The following is a 6,459-nucleotide window of genomic DNA, read 5'->3' on the forward strand; positions in this document are numbered from 1 at the left end:
AATAATAATAATAACTATTATTATTATTATTCTTTGTGCTTGAGTTTCCTCATCTGTACAAATGGGGATCTGATACCCGTTCTCCCTCCCACTTTGACTGTCAGCCACATGTGGGATTGGGATAGATCTGATCTGCTTATATTGTGCCTAAACAAGTGCTTGGCATTTAGTAAGCACTTAAACACCACAATTATTATTGCTCTTGCACAGCACAATTCTCCTTTCTACCACACGTGAATGATTCTAGTACTTGCACTTGGATTTGTTCCCTTCCTTCACCCCACCCTCAGCCCCGCAGCACTTACGTATATATCCGTAATTTATTTATATTAATGTTGGTCTCTCCCTCTAAGTTGTAAGCTTGTGTGGGCAAGGAAAGTGCCTACCAACTCTGTTATATTGTCCTCTCCTAAGCACTTAGTACAGTACGCTGCACACAGAGAGCACTCAATAAATATGATTGATTGGTACCCTCTTGCCAGAGCATCCAAATAGAATTTCCAGCAGTCCGGTGTAGAGTGAGAACCATCATTTCCACTGCAACAGTCTGTTCTCTCCAAAGGGCATGTTCGACTCAGGCCCAGCAAAGCTGAGCAATTATCCAGTAAGCATGCTCAAGGTACCCTCTCAGGGTTGCACCTAGAGAGTTTCCAGTACTCTACCAATCTCGACTAGAGGAGGGAGAGTCAAGCAGAAGCGTACCCATTCCATTGCTAGCTTGGTCAGTGGCTAGAGAGTGGAAGGCAATCTGCTACAAGTCAAAACTCACCTGTGCTGGGCAGCAGCAGCAGGGGAGAGAGTCAAAGGAGGAGACTCATTTACCACACAGAAGGCGGCAATGGTAAACCACTTCCTTATTTTGACCAAGAAAGGTCTATGGATATGCTACCAGAACAATTGCAGATGGAAGTGGGATAGATGTGCCCATGGCGTCGCTATGGGTCGGACACGACTCAACAAGGTATACAGCCCATTGGCTAATTCCGGCCAGAACGGGATTTTTCCTTGAATTATCAGGCCATTACCTGATTAGCCCTCTTTGAAATTCCTGTGTTATCAAACTCAGAACTGTCAAGATTGAGAAGTAGTTTTGCCTAGTGGATAAAGCACGAGCCTGGGTGTCAGAAGGGCCTGGGTTCTAATCCTGGCTCCAACCGCTTGCCTACTGTGTGACCTTGGGAAAGTCAATTCACTTCTTTGTGCCTCAGATACCTTATCTGTAAAATGGGGATGAAGAATTTGAGCCCCTTATGAGACATGGACTGTGTTCAACCCGATTACTTTGTTAGTAACCCAGCGCTTAGACCAGTGCCTGGCACATAGTGAGCACTTAACAAGTATCATTTGAAAAAAAAAAGTTGGCTTTTCATGTGCCAAACTCCTCCTCTAGACTGTAAGCACATTGTGGCCAGGGAACATGACTACTAACTCTGTTGTACTGTCCTCTCCTAAGCTTTAAGCACAGTAAGCACTCAATAAATACCTTTGATTGACTGATGACTGTTTGGTTGACCATCTAAAATTATCCTTTAGAGCTCTCTCTCCACCAATTGAATAAAGTGGCAATGTTCTGAACAGATGGACTTGTTTGCTTTGAGGATGTTGTTGCGATTTTCCAACTGGCATATTTATGCTGGTTCCGTACTACAATGTCTATTATATTTTTCAACGGTTATTGTAGAAGATTGACATCAATTTCACAGTTGTACTTGGTGCATATGTTTACCATCCAGATGCATATAACTAATACTGATCTCAATAAAATGTACTGTCATCTGATTTATCGTCGATATTGCCATGATTGGGGGAAATTTTTTCCTCAAGATTAGTAGTGGAAACTAGAGAGAATGCCCTTCTGTCACCTTCCAGTCCCATTTAAAAGGATGAAAATGTTTTAATGATAATAGAGGCAGGCTTCCCAGGATAAATAATTACCATTTCCATCACTGTCTTAAGATAGCTCATTAGATACAAAATATGTGGGTATTTAGACTCAGGAATTATGTATTACTACAATGAAGAGAAAATTTTGTATTAGAAAAACTGGAGGAGGCAGAGGCAGGCATTCAATGCTGAAATGTACTAATAATCCACAAAGAACAAAAGGTTACTGATACAAAAATGAAAGGGGAGTGATTACAAAATAATTAAATTGTAGTACAGAGAAGGGTTAATGAAAATAAGGGCCCTTGTCTGGAACCAAGAACATTATTAAAAAAGAGTCAGGAAGGCCAGGAGGAAAGGGTAGCCAGAAGATGAAAGCAGATTCATTCATTCATTCGTATTTATTGAGCGCTTACTGTGTGCAGAGCACTGTACTAAGCACTTGGGAAGTACAAGTCGGCAACATATAGAGACAGTCCCTACCCAACAGCGGGCTCACAGTCTGGATGGGGGAGACAGACAACAAAACAAAACATGTAGACAGGTGTCAAAATCGTCAGAACAATAGAATTAAAGCTATATTCATTCATTCATTCGTTCAATCATATTTATTGAGTGCTTACTGTGTGCAGAGCACTGTACTAAGCACTTGGGAAGTACAAGTTGGCAACATATAGAGACAGCCCCTACTCAACAGTGGGCTCACAGTCTAGAAGTCTATATGCACAGTCTATACGCATATCCTTAACAAAATGAATAGAATAGTAAATATGTACAAGTAAAATAAACAGAGTAATAAATCTGTACAAATATATACAAGTGCTGTGGGGAAGGGAAGGAGGTTGGGCAGGGGGGATGGGGAGGAGGAGAGGAAAAAGGGGGCTCAGTCTGGGAAGGCCTCCTGGAGGAGGTGAGCTCTCAGTAGGGCTTTGAAGGGATAAAGAGAGCTAGCTTGGCAGAGGTGTGGAGGGAGGGCATTCCAGGCCAGGGGAAGGACGTGGGCCGGGGGTCAATGGCGGGACAGGTAAGAATGAGGTACAGTGAGGAGGTTACCGGCAGCGGAGCGGAAGGTGCGGGCTGGGCTGTAGAAGGAGAGAAGGAAGGTGAGGTAGGAGGGGGCAAGGTGATGGACAGCCTTGAAGCAAAGAGTGAGGAGTTTTTGCTTGATTCATCATCAATCGTATTTATTGAGCGCTTACTATGTGCAGAGCACTGTACTAAGCGCTTGGGAAGTACAAATTGGCAACATATAGAGACAGTCCCTACCGTCTACAGTGATGGGAAAGTCAGGGAGAGGGGAGGGTTTGGGAGGGAAGATAAGGAGTTCAGTCTCAGACATACTGAGTTTTAGATGGCTGGTAGATATCTAGATGGAGATGTCCTGAAGGCAGGAGGAGATACAAGCCTGGAGGGAGGGAGAGAGAGTAGGGGCGGAGATGTAGATTTGGGTGTCAGTATAGAGATGATAGTTGAAGCTGTGGGAGCGAATGAGCTCACCAAGGGAGTGAGTGTAGATAGAAAACAGAAGGGGACCAAGAACTTACCCTTGAGGAACCCCTACAGTAAGGGGATGGGTGGGGGTCGAGCAGCCCGCAAAGGAGATTGAGAATGAATGTCCGGAGAGATAAGAGGAGAATCAGGAGAGGACAGAGTCTGTGAAATCAAGATTGAATAGCATGTTGAGGAGATGGGGTGGTCCACAGTGTGGAAGGCAGCTGAGAGGTCAAATAGGATTAGGATAGAGTAGGGGCCGTTTGATTTGGCAAGAAGAAGGTCATTGGTGACCTTTGAGAGGGCAGTTTTTGTGGAGTGTAGGGGACAGAAGCCAAATTGGAAGGGGTCAAGGAGAGGGTGTCGAGGAATTTGAAGCAGCGGGTGTAGATGACTCATTCTAGGAGTTTGGAAAGGAAGGGTCTGGCTATACTAAATGTTTAGGAATCTGTGGGCCTTGAAAATAAAAAAAAACAACTAGAAACTGAATGGTTGGCAGAAACCACTGTGGAAAATTTCAGAGGATCTTTCTAAAATAGCACGGAATACAAATCACCCTGTCTTCAAAGAGAACTGTGAAAATAATCTTGATATTTGCTAACTATGTGTCAAGCACCAAACTAAGTGCTGGGGTAGATTTAAAATAAGCAGGTAAGACACAGTCCCTATCCCACGTGGGACTCAGTCCAAGAGGAAGCAAAACCTGGCACTGTCTCCATTTTACAGGTGAGGAAACTGAGGCCTAAAGAAGTTAAGTGACTTGCCCTAGGTCACACAACAGGCAGATGGCTGATGGCAATACAAGAACCCAGGTCCTCTGACTCCCAGCCTCACACTCTTTCCACTTAGGCAACACTCTTATGTTGAAAAGCTTGAAAAGGAATTGAGCATTTGCATCCAGGAATATTTGGGTCCTTGCTTAATCTACAGCAGGTTTGGATTTTGGACACTGAATCAATTAACTTACTTAGGAGACTGTGAGCCCACTGTTGGGTAGGGTCTGTCTCTATATGTTGCCAATTTGTACTTCCCAAGCGCTTAGTACAGTTCTCTGCACACAGTAAGCGCTCAATAAATACGATTGATGATGATGATGATTAACTTGCTCACTGTGCCTTGTTCTCATCTCTCCCGCCACTCACCTGATGTTCATGCCCTATCCTTCTGCTTGAAACTCCCTCCCTCTTCATCACATCTGACAGACCAACAGCACTCACCATCTTCAAAGGCCTACTGAAAACACATCTCCTCCAGGAGGCCTTCACTAATTAATTTTTATCTTCCTCAGTTTATATCCTCCAAACTGCTACTTAACCTTTTCTACAGCACCTGAACACATGCATACTCAAAACCTCCTGTAGCATATACGCACATATCTCACATACCTACTACAGGAAATTTTAACTCATATGCATATATATACTCTTTCCCTTCTTCTTCAGTGTAAATTATTTTAAAACCTCTGTCCCCCACTAAAGTATAAGGTCCTTGAAGGCCAAGATCATATCTACTCTCCTAAGAGCTCTGTGCATGGTTCTTTATACAGTGAAGCAGCAGCAGCAGAGAAGCAGCATGGCTCAGTGGAAAGAGCACGGGCTATGGAGTCAGAGATCATGGGTTCAAATCCCAGCTCCATCAATTGTCAGCTGTGTGACTTTGGGCAAGTCACTTAACTTCTCTGTGCCTCAGTGACCTCATCTGGAAAATGGGGATGAAGACTGTGAGCCCCCCGTGGAACAACCTTATCACTTTGTAACCTCCCCAGCACTTAGAACAGTGCTTTGCACATAGTAAGCACTTAATAAATGCCATCATCATTATTATTATTATTATTATTATTATTATTATTATTATACAGTGGGCACTTATATGTAGATGATAGTGCCCTAGGGATCCAACCCCAGAGGACATGCAGGCCACATTGTAAATCAGAGAGGTAAGAAAAGAGGGGAGAGCGCTAATGGTAAAGAATTTCGGTTTGAAGCTGAGGTGAATGGGCAACCTTTGGAGGTTTCTGAGCAGTGGCGGAAATTTGAACTGAGCATTTGTTTTAGAGAAGTGATCTGGGCAACAGAATGAAGTAAGGACTGGAGTGAGGAGTGAAAGGAGTCAGGGTAGTCAGCAAGGAAGCTGATTTAGTAGTCGAATGGAGAGGATAGGGTGAATTTTTGCCATGTTGGGAAGGTAGGACTGACAGGATTTGATGACAGATTGAATACGCAGGTTGCATGTGACAGATGGGTTGAGGATAATGGGTCAGGCTCATGAGACAGGGAGGATAGCATTTATTAAGCACTTACTATGTACAAAGTACTGTTCTGAGCACTGGGGAGGTTACAAGTTGATCAGGTTGTCCCACGTGGGGCTCACAGTCTTCATCCCCATTTTACAGATGAGGTAACTGAGGCACAGAGAAGTTAAGTGACTTGCCCAATGTCACACAGCTGACAAGTGGGGGAGCTGGGATATGAACCCATGACCTCTGTCTCCAAAGGTATTGAGTTACTGAGTTATTGTTATTGAGTGCTTACTGTGTGCAGAGTACTGTACTTATGCTTGGGAGAGTACAGAATAACAGAGCTAGTAGACACTGTCATTGAATGTACAGAAAGGAGAAATGTTAAGCTGGGGTAAAGCCAGGGATTTCCTTGTCTGCTAAAATGACTTTCTGTGGGAAATGAACCTTAACCATAGCATGAAGAAGTGGGAGAGTCTTAACATCAAATATATGCAGAGAGGAGCTTTTTCATTTGAGGAACTTACAGAATGAGGCCAAGGTAATACAAAAGCAAAACAATAAGATGCCCTTCTCCTCTGATCCCTTCAAAAGACTATTTAGACATTTACTAATCCAGCCAAACCTACGTTATAGGCAATTCTTGGACTTATGAAACAACTGGATCCTGAAAATGGCAACTTGAACTTGTACTCCTTGTTCTCACAGAAACAGTGCTTTAAATTGGGGTATTGGTTCCTAAACCCACCCTACTTTCACCAAAATTACCCAGAATTGTGCACTGAATCAATTACAGATAAGTGTTACAGCTACATTATTGTATTCATATTGAATCAGAAGCAGTGTGG

General features: G+C 43.4%; 1 non-coding gene across 1 annotated transcript; it reads left to right on the forward strand.

Annotated features, from left to right (window-relative positions):
- Nucleotides 1–621: 621 nt before the first annotated feature.
- On the forward strand, nucleotides 622–759 carry LOC119925070. The gene has a single exon (XR_005449741.1). It is a non-coding gene; the product is annotated as a small nucleolar RNA SNORA7 (small nucleolar RNA).
- Nucleotides 760–6,459: the final 5,700 nt, after the last annotated feature.

Source organism: Tachyglossus aculeatus, chromosome 2, assembly GCF_015852505.1.
Source record: "Tachyglossus aculeatus isolate mTacAcu1 chromosome 2, mTacAcu1.pri, whole genome shotgun sequence".
Taxonomy (NCBI): domain Eukaryota; kingdom Metazoa; phylum Chordata; class Mammalia; order Monotremata; family Tachyglossidae; genus Tachyglossus; species Tachyglossus aculeatus.